A 14,474-nucleotide genomic window follows, 5' to 3' on the forward strand; every position below is an offset into this window, starting at 1 on the left:
GTCCTGCGCCCGACAGTGTCCACCACCAACTCCCCTGTATGGCCAGTCCGGAAGCCGGATGGCAGCTACAGGCTCACCATCGACTACACTGCACTCAATAGGGTCACCCCCAAAGAACACCCTATCATAGCCAGCCAGACCACCATCTTTAATGGCCTCGAACCCTCACATCAGATATTTACGGTCCTGGACGTGGCAAATGGCTTTTGGTCCATTCCCCTGCACCGTGACTCACAGGACAAGTTTGCCTTCACGCTGTGGGACAGGCAGTACACATGGAACCGCCTGCCACAGGGCTTCCACAATAGCCCTAACATTTCCACAGGGTTATGAGCCAGACCCTGGAGGAGTGCGACCTCTCCCTCTTCTCGAGCACCCTCCTACAATATGTAGACGACCTTTTGATCATGTCCGCGGACGTGCGAAAACACCTGGGGTCCCTGGCCGCCATCCTGCGGACACTCGCCCGGGCAGGATTCAAGATAAGCCCCAAGAAGGCTCAGGTCGGACTGGCTAAAGTCCACTACCTGGGACACGACATCAGCCAGGGGAGCAAGACCTTACCCGCCGACCGCAAGTCGGCCATTGCCGACATGCCGCGGCCAGACACAGTCAGGGGAATCTGCCGTGTCTTGGGGCTTTTTAACTACTGCCGCCCCTTCATTGCACATTTCGCCACTATCGCCGAACCCATTCAGCGCCTGGTGAAGGGGGGCAGGCCGGGAGCGAAGAGGGTGGTATGGGGACCCGAACAGGACGACGCTTAATCTATGTTAAAGTCCCATCTCCTCAGCACTCCGGCCCTGGGCCTCCCCGACCTATCCAAGCCCTTCCACATCTTCTACGGACTCGAGGGGGGTTTTTACAGCGCTGTTATCAGGCAAACCTCAGGCGACCACATGAGACCAGTAGGTTACTACTCCACAAAGGAGTCCCCAGTCGTGAAGGGCATGCACCGCTGCGTGGTGGCGCTGGATTGCGCCGCATGGGCGGTCCGGGTGTGTGAGCTGGTCACTATGCCTGGACAGATAATACTACACACTAGACACACGATAGTTGAACTCCTGAACACGGGCCGCCTCCGGACGGTCTCGGATGCCCACAGGGCAACTTAGGAGGCGGTTCTCCTCCCCCAGGACCAGTCCATACAGATCGTTAGGGACACTTTGCCAAAACCCGCCGACGGGATTATCATGGTGGGGGAACCCCACCATTGCCAGGCCGCCATCGACTCGGCGGAGGGGGACTGTGTGACCAAAAGCCCGGTCCCTGATCCCGACCTGACATTGTATGTGGACGGCTCACGTAGGCTTGTCGAGGGGTCCTACCAAACGGGATGGGCGGTGGTCGACCATACCGGGACCACCCGAGCACAGGGAACGATGGGGGGGGCGACACCTCCGCCCAGGTCGCGGATTTGGTCGCCCTCACCGCCGCACTCTGCTTGGGAGCAGGCAAGCGGGTAAACATCTTTACCGACAGCCAGTACGCTTTCAGGGTAGTCCATGATTACATGGCAGCATGGAGCCGCCGGGGCTTTATCACGGCCAGCGGTGGTCAGATTAAACATGAAAATGCGGTCCGCGACCTGGTGGTGGCTGCACATCTCCCCCTGCTCGCTGCGGTGATAAAAATCAAAGCGCACCAGCGGGCCAAACCGCTGAACAGCTTGGGAATCATTGGGCCGACCTGACCGCCAAGGCCGCCGCGGGCGCAGCGCTACCGCCCGCACATGCAGCACCCGCTACTGAGGTCCGGGACGTGAATGTCCTGGACGTCCAGAATTGCCCGTAGCCCGGTGAGTTAGAGGACTGGCTGGTAAAGGGCGCAGCCCGCGGCCCCGATGGGGTGTGGCGGCACGGCGACAGAGTCGTGGCACCCGCGGCTATCAGAACGACCTTGTTGCCATTACACCACGAGCCGGACCATGTGGGCCGTGACGGTACACTTGCTAGTCTCCAGACTGGCAGGTGGTGGCCCGCGACGTGGCCAAACACTGCCGCCGATGCGTTGTCTGTGCCCAGCACAACCCAGGGCGGCCCCTGCGCATTCCCCTGGCGCACCAGCCACGGCCAAAGTGGTCCTGGGAGAACCTCGAAATTGATTTCACAGGACCCCTACCCCACAGCCGTGGCAAGAAGTATTGCCTGGTGATCGTTGACCATTTCACGCGCTGGGTAGAAGGCTTCCCTACACGGGACTGTACATCCGCCACCGTGGCCAGAGTGCTGGCCTTCGACATCTTCCCTCGCTGGGTGGTCCCCCTCCAGATTGACTCAGATCAGGACACGCACTTCACCAGATGCGCAATGAAACTGGCCTGCCACCTCCTAGGCATCAGACAGCGTTTCCACATCCCGTTCCATCCCCAGAGCGCCGAGATGGTCGAGCGCATGAACCGGACCCTCAAAGCGGCGATCGTGAAGGCGATCGGCGAAACAGTGCAGGGCTGGGTGGATGTTCTGCCCTGCATACTGATGTGCTTAAGGGCCACCCCAGGCAGCTCCACTGGCCTCACTCCCTTCGAACCCATGACGGGGAGGACCATGCGACTACCAGAGAATGTCATGGTCGGGGGGGTGGAAAACAAGGCCCCACTGTGGGACAGGATGACGCGCTATATCAGGCAGCTGGACACGCAGCTGCGGGCCCTCAGACAAACTGCGCACGACCAGCAGGACATAAGGGACCAGGCAAAACTGAAACCGCATCTGCCCGCCCAACCCCTTCCCGGCGTTGGGGACAAAGTCCTGGTCAGGGCCGCCCCTGACTGGCCCAGCTTCGCCCCCCGTGGCTGGGACCGCACGAAATCATCCTCACCAGCGACACGTGCGCCTGTGTCGACATGAAGGGAAAGGGCAGGTGGAAACGCTGGTCCCAGCTTAAGCCCGATCCTTAAGCCCCGACTGGACAGACACTCCCTCCCCCCTTGACTTGACTCTAACTGCCCCTCTTTCTCCTTATAGTGCAACGGGTGGACCGGTTCCAGGGAGACCTGCTCCTACACACACTAACCGTACACCCTTGTTAAGGGTGCCTCTCTCCCTCTCTTCCCACAGATCCTGCTTCACGGGTGCACCGCTCTCCTCCCTGCTCTCCTCCTCGCCCTCCGACTAGCGCCTTCCTTCCCCGAAATACATGACAACTTCTATCGCTACGGTTTTGCCTTCAATGCGTCCGACGCCATCTGTATTGCTGCAAGGGCCAAGCCCGATTGTTAGCGCGGTGAAATGATATCAGTCCGAGCCCAGAATGCGGTTCAACAATCGGAAACGTTTATTGCTACAGTAACGCCGGCGGAGACCAACCGAGGTCCGAATCTCAGCTGCTCTGCTGTTCCCGCGCGCAGCTACATATTTTCAGTTGTCAGGATGTGTGGAATTTGAGGATGAATAGGACGATAGTTCCCCATCATCACTGGAGTAGTTGCAAATAGAATGTTTCCTGCCGTCCCAGGAGAGTTGCAGGGCACGCACAATAGGGTGCTAATTGGTTTATGTAAAACGGGTCCGGGTATTATCTGCTTCTCTTTCTCTGTGAGGGCCTTTGTTCCCTTGGGGTGTTGGTGTGTATTGGTCTGTCCGTTCCTGTCTGGTGGATGCCTGTCCTTTGTGTCAGGGTGGCTCTGTATCAATGGGTATGGGTGTGTTTCAGTCAGTCTCTTGATGTGATTCGGAGATGGGTTTCCATATTTAATTAATTCCGGAGTTTTGGTCCATGAGTCATGGGTAGTGTTGGTCTAGTGTGGATGCTATCTGTCCTCTGTCTCCTATCTCCCGGTCACGTGGGCGGACCGGCAGCTGCTGCGTTTTGTGGGTTAAAAGCTGCGACTGCTGTTTAAAACACAAAAATGAATTCTTATCGTTTCCTGATGTAGGCATAGTCCCGTGGCAAAAGCAGGGCGGCTCTGATGCCCGCTTGCGGCATCATGACACTCAATTCATCTGGGTGAGGATGTTTTTTTGCTTTTAAGTCCGTCAGAACCTCTAATTCCTCCTCATTTCCTGTGTCGAACTGTGCAGGTTGCCCACAATCGTTTTTCCAAACTTCATACTTATGTTTTCATATTCTAGAGCAATGACTGAAAATAAGTTGTCGTTTTACACTGTTAAAATATCCTGAGTCTTCATATACAGATCGTCCCTTGCTCCCTAAAGTATCCTAGTCTTTCCATGATGAAGTTTTTTCCTTTCCTGTGTTTATAAAATATCTTTAAATTCTCGCTGATCTTGTTCGTATGACATTTTTTTCATGCCCACTTGTTCCTTGTCTAATACCTTTTGTTAACTTCCCTCTTGCATTTATGATATTCATCAAGAACGCAACAGATTTGCTCCCTTTTCCCCATCCAGTCCCGAACTGTCCCAAGTATCCAGAGTTCCCTGAATTTATTACACCTGCATTTTACTCTGAAAGGTACCTGTTAAATCTGTAATCTCCCCTGCTGTGTTTTTAACGCACACCACCACCACGCCTACAACTGCTCTGCTAAAGAAAAACCTAAAATGAATTGTTCGCAGTCAGCTTTGTTTTGATCCTGCTTTATTTTAATACAATTTGTCTTCCCCTCATATAAAGCCATCTCTAATTGCAATCTCCAAACTTGTACCCTCTATGTTTGGAAATTTCACGTCTAGTTAGTGATACAATGTCAGAGGGGAAGTATTGAGGCAGTGCTAAACTGCCCCCTTTTGGAATTATATGCATACCTTTTGCGACCATGGTCCTCTCCAAAACATGGTTTAAGAGACAATCTGCTGAATAATCTTTTGTGTTCAAGCCAAATTATCTTTCTCTCTAATCATCGCAAAGACAGCCAATCTGATCATAACTACATTGATTTTATTTGGCGCTTTATCTGTCACCACACTGGATGAATTGCTTACTCACTAAAGTACCGAAACAGTTCAATTTTCAATACAATTTTTCCTCCATGATGTTGCATATTGTGGCGTTATCAATTCTGCACATTTTTAAATGTTGAGTAACAAAAGGAATGCATTTTTAACAGCAAAGGCTTTAATGAAGATTATTCTCATTAAAAAGCTTGTAATGCAACATTTCTTTTCTTATAAGACACCACCATCAGCCACATTATTATTGTGTTTATATTTAGTGCAATTTTCATAAAACATACTGATTATAAATTAACAACAAAGGAGTGCAGATGCTGGAAATTTGAAACAAGAATAGAAAAATCTCAACCGGTCTGTCAGCGTCTATGGAGAGAAAGCGAGCGGATATTTCGAGTTTAGTGTTGCATATTGCAAAGACATTGAATTGTTGTGGTATTGTCTTTAAAATAACATGTTAGACGTCGCTTGTGAACTGCATATTTTCCACAGACGGTTACTGTGGAAATATTTCCTCGCAGTCTCAAAGGTGAAACTCACAATTTATTTCCCATTAATTGGTGATTACTGGGCTTTGTGGGATTTTGTTCTAGTAAATTTCCATCAACTCTTCTTGCTGCACCACCTTCAACGATCCCGTCTTTGTGCCATTCCGCGATGGCATAAAAGTGAAAGTATTCTATGATTACCACTTATATATTCACGAAGCCTACAGTTGATTCTGACAGACATAAACCGAAGACAATGATTTTTTTTTTTTGCAATGTCACTCATCTAAATTACTCTTCGTACAGAAGGTGTTATTTCCGTGCATATTACTAGTACTATGATAAGCGACCTATGGCACAATTGCACCTTAATACAAAGCCAATGCCAGAAAATGAAAGATCAACAATTTTAGGAGCAGATGAATGTATTCTTTATATGGTTTTCTGGACAAAACTAAAATTAAGATTTCAGTTTTGTAACTATAACTTCGTAGTAATTCTTTTCTTTTCAAATTTGAAAACAGCACCTCTGAACTCTGCAAATTCAGAAGACAGAATGTGGAAATCATTGGAGATAAATGTCCCACTTATAACCTTTCCAGGTTGTTTGATAATGAAGTTGGGATTTCTTCTAATACGATCAAAGTCGTCTTCATCGCGATTATGACAGAATCTTTAAGTCCAATGACTATCCTTGGAATTATCCTGGTCATTGTTTCTATTAAAATTAACAGACAGTTACAAACTATTAACAATTACTTAATTTGTGTTTAGCCTGTGCTGATTTGTTTATTGCTTTATTCGACATGAACCAATATACTATTTACACTGTAATTAGCTTTTGGTCTTTGGGCCCAGTGTTTTGTGATTTGTGACTCGCTCTCGATTATGTTGCCAGTAATGTCTCTGGTATGAATCTCCTTGTGATTAGCTTTGACTGATACTTCTGTGTGACAAAACCTTTCAGGTATTCAATGAAAAGAATGACCAAAATGACAGGGATGATGATTGCAGCTGCTTGGCTGCTCTCATTTCTCTTTTGGGCTCCTGCCATTTACTTCTGGCAGTTTGTCGTCAGGCTACAGACAGTCCAAGAGGGTGAATGCTATGTTCAGTTATTTTTATTCCAACTTTTACAGTTTGTAATTCTGTCATCGCTTCCTGTCTTCCTGTTACTATAATGGCAATTTTATTCGTGAAAATATCTCGTGCCAGTAAGAGTCGAATCACGAAAAATAAAGTAGGATCTGGACAGATGAAAGACAGAGTTTACTCTGGAATATCCCAACCATTACACGGTAAAATAATAAAGTCGAATGACGACACTATGCCAAAAGCTGCGTATCACTTTCCACATGTCAGAAGGCAAGATGATGAAATGAATGTCAATATAACAACTGACAATTACAGACCAGAGGGGAAGGGGGACAAGAATGAGTCACTTTGCCTTGGTGTTCTTTCATCGAACAAGAAAGGAAAACATGGGTCCAAAATGATTATTCTACACAAAATGATTTGAGAACTAACAACTCCAATCACTCTTTTATAAAAATACTAATAAACTTTGAAAAGAACGATGTTAGTAACAGAAGGGCCAAAATGGCGCCATGAGTTTTCAGGAAGAAAGTGAATGAAAAGGAGATCAAAGAATCGCATCGGAGCGTGAAAATGCCCAAGACCAAAGTAAAAAGACAAATAGTTGCAAGCCGAGGATAGACGTTGACAAGAACAGTCTTGGCTATCCTTTTGGCATTTGTCATCACGTGGAGCCCCTACTTTGTCGTGGTGCTCATTAGCACGTTCTGTTCCATCTGTATCCCCAACGCACTGTGGGCTATTGGATACTGGCTTGATTACATCAACAATACTATCAATCCAGCTTGTTACGCACTTTGTAACGCTACTTTGAAGAAAACCTTCACATATCTTCTGTTGTGTCAGGACAAAAGGAGAACTTGTGCCATAAGATTAAAGAAAGCTCAATCAACGTTTTTATATGGACATATTGATAAGGGATTGATTCATCAGGTAATTTAAAAATAAAGTGATTCATGCATGTTAAAGAAAATAGGCGTTTAATTTCAGTATATCACAACTATGCCTGAATTATTTACAATGGATGCATAATGTCGATCTAAACAAGGGGAAGGTGGATTGAAATAATTGTATGGGCCATTGAACAGGAAGATAAATTTGCATATAGCATAAAATATTATATTAAGGCACGTTCACTTCTACAAAATTCCTATTAATGATGCGTAATAATTTGCACAATGAACGTAAATTAACAGTTCAGCAAATCATACGGTGAAGATCTTAGTTCTGGTGAATGCATCTTCTGGATATCATTTTTCGACTTCTGAGTGATTTTTTGTTGTTGTTCCTGGCTTTTCACTGAAAGCAAAGAAAAGAAATACGTAGAAGTAAAATAACTTGCATTTTCACCGCTTTTTAAAAATTTATTACATTGCTATGGGCCATTTAATTGCAATGAAGTTTCTCCAAGTTGTTTCTCATAATTATCAACACTGAAATCTGCTATCAAAGATTTCAGGGGGTAACGACCTTAATTTCTGTGTTCGCTGAAAAAAGAAAGGTGGCTTGATGCAAATTGTACCTAATTAGAATGCATAGAAATATTGTAGAACTCTGTTGCTAACACATGCCCCAGCGTATTGGAATATTTGTAGTTACTGATTTTTCAGGTAAATTTAGATCCTTTTGAATGTTAGAGTTACATACAAACAGAACATTGATTGGTACAGCACAGGACAGGACCCTTCGTCCAACAATGTTGTGTCGAACAAGGCGCTAAATAAAACTGATACTTTCTGCCTGCCCTTGGTCAATAGCCCTCTACACTTACATATTCATATGTTTATCTTAATTGCTCTTATCAGATCTGCCGCCACCGTCATTCCACCAGTTATTTCCAGTCTTTTGCCACTCTCTGTGTAAAAAAAAAGCTCCTTACATCTCCTTTGAAATGTACTCCACTCACCTTAAATACATGCCACTGGTATTAGATTTTTCAACACTAGGTAAAAAGAGATTTTGGCAGTCAACCCTACCTATGGATTTCATAACTTCATAGATTTCTATCATGTCTCCCTTAGCCTCTGGTGCTTCAGAGAAACCGACCAGAAATTTTCTAAACTCTTATTATAGCTGGTAACTTTATCCTAGATATTCTTTTTAATGTCACGTTTGGAAAATAAACTGTTATAAAGTTTTTTTAACTCACTGTCGGCCTCTCCTTTTGAATGGAGGAAATTTACAATTAAAGAATCTAATAGGAGCATCCATGAATGAATGAAGTTTTGTAAAATTGAAAATGATGCATCAATATTTCCTCAGTACTGCTTCATTGGCTCGAGCATGAGGTCCGTCAGAACTGAAACAGTTGTCAACTCACAGTTATTAGAAACAAAATTTCCCACTGCTACGTTTTTAGTGATAGTTATTTTTCTAAGCTCTTCCATCAATTTCTTTTATTATTGTGCTACTGACTCTGGTAAACTATTATCCATCGTTCAATGTGAAGATCAATGTTAATTTTCAGTCTGTATAAAAATATGTAGAACCATATTGGTGGCAAATGAAACTCTGAAAATTCTTCAAGGGAAAAGGAAGGATTCAACCAAAAAAGTTAGCCTTACAATATACAAATTATGCTCCAGAAGGACTTTGAGTGCGAGCAGCAGCTAAGGTAAGACAGTTTGTTTTAAAATTACTTACCGGTAGCGGGCAGCGGTGTTTTTTTTTCTCTTCACAGAAAGAGCGGGAGCAGCAGGGGGAAGTGACGAAGACCAGAGGGGCAGCCGGAAAGGAAAGCAGTGAGTATAAATACTCACCCTTCGACGCCAACGGTCACTTTGAGTGCGAGCAGCAGCTAAGGTAAGACAGTTTGTTTTAAAATTACTTACCGGTAGCGGGCAGCGGTGTTTTTTTCTCTTCACAGAAAGAGCGGGAGCAGCAGGGGGAAGTGACGAAAACCAGAGGGGCAGCCGGGAAGGAAAGCTGTGAGTATAAATACTCACCCTTCGACGCCAACGGTCACTTTGAGTGCGAGCAGCAGCTAAGGTAAGACAGTTTGTTTTAAAATTACTTACCGGTAGCGGGCAGCGGTGTTTTTTTCTCTTCACAGAAAGAGCGGGAGCAGCAGGGGGAAGTGACGAAAACCAGAGGGGCAGCCGGGAAGGAAAGCTGTGAGTATAAATACTCACCCTTCGACGCCAACGGTCACTTTGATTGCGAGCAGCAGCTAAGGTAAGACAGTTTGTTTTAAAATTACTTACCGGTAGCGGGCAGCGGTGGTTATTTTCTCTTCACAGAAAGAGTGGGAGCAGCAGGGGGAAGTGACGAAGACCAGAGGGGCAGCCGGGTAGGTTTTTTTTCCCTATAAAAGAGCGCAGGAGAAGAACCCGAGGCACTACAGAGTTGGTGTCTCCCACCCGCCCTCCTCCTCTAACCTAAATAATAAGACCCGTTGTGGTAAGTAGGTAAGTGCTGCATTTTGCTTGTTGTATTCTTTAGACCCAGTTTTTTTTTAAAAAAAAGGTTACTTTCAGAGGGATGGCAGTGAAGGCAGTGCACTGTTCCTCTTGCAACATGTTTGAGGTGAGGGATGCCATGGACGTCCCTGCTGATTACACTTGCAGAAGTGCACCCATCTCCAGCTCCTCCAAGACCGTGTTAGGGAACTGGAGCTGGAGTTGGATGAACTTAGGATCATTCGGGAGGCAGAGGGGGTCATAGATCGGAGCTTTAGGGAAGTAGTAACTCCAAAGATGGCAGAGAGATGGGTGATAGTGAGGGGGACTGGGAGGAAGTAGCCAGTGCAGGGACCCCCTGCGGCTGTTCCCCTCAAGAACAAGTATACCATTTTGGATACTTGTGTGGGGGGACGACTTACCAGGGGTAAGTAACGGGGCACAGGCCTCTGGCACGGAGCCTGTCCCCGTTACTCAGAAGGGAAGGGTGGAGAAGAGCAGAGCAATAGTAATTGGGGACTTGATAGTTCGGGGCACAGATAGGCGGTTTTGTGGGAACGAGAGAGACTCACGTTTGGTATGTTGCCTCCCAGGTGCAAGGGTACGTGATGTCTCTGATCCTTAAGGGGGAGGGGGAGCAGCCTGAAGTCGTGGTCCACATTGGCACCAATGACATAGGTAGGAGGAGCGCTGAGGATGTTAGGCAGGCTTTCAGGGAGCGAGGTTGGAAGCTCAAAGTTAGAACGAACAGAGTTGTTGTCTCTGGTTTGTTACCCGTGCCACGTGATAGAGAGTCGAGAAATAGGGAGAGAGAACAGTTAAATGCGTGGCTACAGGGATGGTGCAGGAGGGAGGGATTCCGGTATTTGGATAACTGGGGTTCTGTCTGGGGAAGGTGGGACCTCTATAAACAGGATGGTCTGCACCTGAACCTGAGGGGCACCAGTATCCTTGGTGGGAGGTTTGCTAGTGCTCTTGGGGGGGTTTAAACTAACTCTGCAGGGGCATGGGAACCCAGACTGTAGCTTTAGGGTGCAGGACCTGGAGTGTAGGGAGGTAAGGAACATGGCATCAATTTCAAAGGAGGGTGCCTGTAAACAGGAAAGTGGCTTGAAGTGTTTATACTTCAATGCAAGAAGTATACGAAATAAGGTAGGTGAACTTGCAGCGTGGGTTGGTACCTGGGACTTCGATGTTGTGGCTATTACGGAGACATGGGTAGAACAGTGACAACATTAGCTGTTGCAGGTTCCAGGGTTTAAATGTTTTAGTAGGGTCAGAGGTGGGGGTAAAAGAGGGGGAGGCGTGGCATTGCTTGTCAAAGATAGTAATACAGCTGTGGAAAGGACGATGGATGAAGACTCGCCATCTGAGGTAGTTTGGGCTGAGGTTAGGAATAGGAAAGGTGAGATCACCTTGTTAGGAGTTTTCTACAGGCCTCCTAATAGTCCCAGAAACGTAGAAGAAAGGATTGGGAGGATGATTCAAGAGAAGAGTGAAAGTAATAGGGTGGTTGTTATGGGGGATTTTAACTTTCCTGATATTGATTGGGGAAGCTATAGCTCAAGTTCGTTAGATGGGTCAGTGTTTGTCCAATGTGTGCAGGAGGGTTTCCTGACACAATATGTAGATAGGCCAACAAGAGGTGAGGCCATACTGGATTTGGTTCTGGGTAATGAACCAGGCTAGGTGTTAGAATTAGAGGTAGGTGAGCACTTTGGGGACAGTGACCACAATTCGGTGACTTTCACTCTAGTCATGGAGAGGGATAAGTGTGCACTACAGGGCAAGAGTTATAGCTGGGGGCAGGGAAATTATGATGCGGTGAGGCATGACTTAGGATGTGTGGCCTGGAAAAGTAAGCTTCAAGGCAAGGGTGTAATTGATATGTGGAGCTTTTTCATAGAGCAACTATTGAGTGTCCTTGATAAGTATGTACCCGTCAGGCAGGGAGGAAAGGGTCGTGTGAGGGAGCCGTGGTTTAATAAGGAATTGGAATCCCTTGTTAAATGGAAGAGGGCAGCCTATGTAAAGATGAGGCGTGAAGGTTCAATTGTGGCGATTGAGTTATAAGGTAGCCAGGAAGAACCTGAAGAGAGAGCTAACCGCAGCAAGGAGGGGACATGAAAGGTCCTTAGTTGGTAGGATTAGGGAAAACCCTAAGGCTTTCTATAGGTATGTCAGGAATAAAAGAATGACTAGGATAGGAATAGGTCCAGTCAATGATAGTAGTGGGAAGTTGCGTGTGGAGGCTGAAGAGATTGGGGAGACACTGAATGAATACTTTTCGTCAGTATTCAATCAGGAACAGGACATTGTTGTCAATGTGAATACTGAGTCAGAATTAAGTAGAATGGATGGCTTTGAGGTATGTAGAGAAGAGGTGTTGGAAATTCTGGAAAGGGTGAAAATAGATAAGTCCCCTGGGCCTGATGGCATTTATCCTAGGATTCACTGGGAAGCAAGGGAGGAGATTGCAGAGCCACTGGCCTTGATTTTTATGTCCTCGTTGTCGACAGGAGTATTGCCAGAAGATCGGAGGCTATCAAATGTGGTTCCCTTGTTCAAGAAGGGGAGTAGGGATAACCCTAGTAACTACAGGCCGGTGAGTCTCACTTCTGTTGTGGGCAAAATCTAAGAGAATTGTAAGGGATAGGATTTATGAACATCTGGATAGGAATAATGTGATCAAGGATAGTCAGCATGGTTTTGTGAAGGGCAGGTCGTGCCTCACAAACCTTATTGAATTTTTTGAGAATGTGACTAAGGAGGTGGACGAGGGGAAAGCAGTAGATGTGGTGTATATGGATTTTAGTTAGGCGTTTGAAAAGGTTCCCCATGGTAGACTACTGCAAAAAATACGGAGGTATAGCATTGAGGGTGAGTTGGAGGTTTGGATTAGGAGTTGACTGGCTGGAAGAAGACAAAGGGTAGTAGTTGTTGGCGAAGGTTCATCTTGGAGTGCCGTAACTAGCAGTGTTCCGCAAGGATCTGTTTTGGGACCATTGCTGCTTGTAATTTTTATAAATGACCTGGAGGAGGGGTTAGAAGGTTGGGTGAGCAAGTTTGCGGATGATACGAAAGTCGGAGGAGTTGTCGACAGTGAGGAAGGATGTGTCAGGTTACAGCGGGATATAGATAAGCTGCAGAACTGGGCAGAAAGGTGGCAAATGGAGTTCAATGTAGCTAAGTGTGAGGTGATTCACTTTGGTCAGAGTAACAAAAAGATCGGCTCATGGTCGGATACTTGGTAGTGTGGATGAGCAGAGGGATCTTGGTATCCATGTACACAGATCTTTGAAAGTTGCCACCCAGGTAAATAGTGCGGTGAAGAATGCATATGGCGTACTGGCTTTTATTGGTAGAGGAATTGAGTTCCGGAGTACTGAGGTCATGTTGCAGTTGTATAAGACACTGGTGCGGCCGCATCTGGAGTATTGTGTGCAGTGTTGGTCGCCATACTATAGGAAGGATGTGGAGGCACTGGAACTGGTGCAGAGGAGGTTTACCAGGATGTTGCCTGGTATGGTAGAAAGATCGTATGAGGAAAGGCTGAGGCACTTGGGGTTGTTTTCATTGGAGAAAAGAAGTTTTAAGGGTGACTTGATAGAGGTGTACAAGATGATTAGGGGTTTAGATAGGGTCGACAGTGAGAATCTTTTTCCCATATGGAGTCGGCTATTACAAGGGGGCATAGCTTTAAATTAAGGGGGGTAGGTATAGGACAGATGTTAGGGGTAGGTTCTTTACTCAGCGAGTCGTGAGTTCATGGAATGCCCTGCCAGTAGCAGTGGTGGAGTCTCCCTCTTTATGGGCATTTAAGCGGGCATTGGATAGGCATATGGAGGATAGTGGGCTAGTGTAGGTTAGGTGGGCTTGGATTGGCGCAACATCGAGGGCCGAAGGGCCTGTACTGCGCTGTATTCTTCTGTTCTATGTTCTAAGGTATGAATCACCTCACATTTGAGGGACGTACCTGTGCAGTTTATTTCGATGTTGTTCTATTGCATAGTGATCCATCAGAATAGTAAATGGGACAGTCGATAAATTACTTTAAAAATACAGTTGATGAGATAGGAAAATAAAGTTAGTCACAATTAAATCCAAAAACAAATCAGGAATTGTTCTATGACATGTTGTAGGACAAAGACAAGTGATGGCAAGGGCAATGAAAATAAACTAATCTCATCGAATTTTCAGTCCAGAATACTGAACTAACAAAATGGAGACACTGCAAAAGTGTTTGGACCTTTCTATAAATATATGTCGAATATTAGCAGGATAACTCGTTCTTTAAGAAATTTGTTAAAGAAAAAGATGATAATGTTATCTCCAGGATGTGAGGCAGAATAAGAGAAGTTTGAGGTAATCCTATTTAAGGGTTCAGTGCTGTACATCTCAAATTATCCTGTTGTTTCAAAATGGTGATTTTTTTTCTTCGTGACTTGAGAATATGTATCGTCTTCTTTCAGGATTACAACTGGGGAATAGAAAACCTGTTATTGCAAATCTCTAGAAAAATAATTCAGAATTACAATATGTACTGTAATATAGAAATTGAAAGTTAAGGAACCATTTGGTTCATGAACACTTTGAAGTCTTTACCCAAACAATAAGAAGTAAAAACAAATTGAAATCAA

At 45.9% G+C, this 14,474-nt stretch overlaps 1 pseudogene; it reads left to right on the plus strand.

Annotated features, from left to right (window-relative positions):
* The first annotated feature begins 3,928 nt into the window (after positions 1-3,928).
* LOC122541228 (muscarinic acetylcholine receptor M2-like) lies at positions 3,929-6,860 on the plus strand (annotated as a pseudogene).
* Positions 6,861-14,474: the final 7,614 nt, after the last annotated feature.

Source organism: Chiloscyllium plagiosum, unplaced genomic scaffold (genome assembly GCF_037043375.1).
Source record: "Chiloscyllium plagiosum isolate Xiang-an unplaced genomic scaffold, Cpla_swu_hap1 HiC_scaffold_35, whole genome shotgun sequence".
NCBI classification, from domain to species: domain Eukaryota; kingdom Metazoa; phylum Chordata; class Chondrichthyes; order Orectolobiformes; family Hemiscylliidae; genus Chiloscyllium; species Chiloscyllium plagiosum.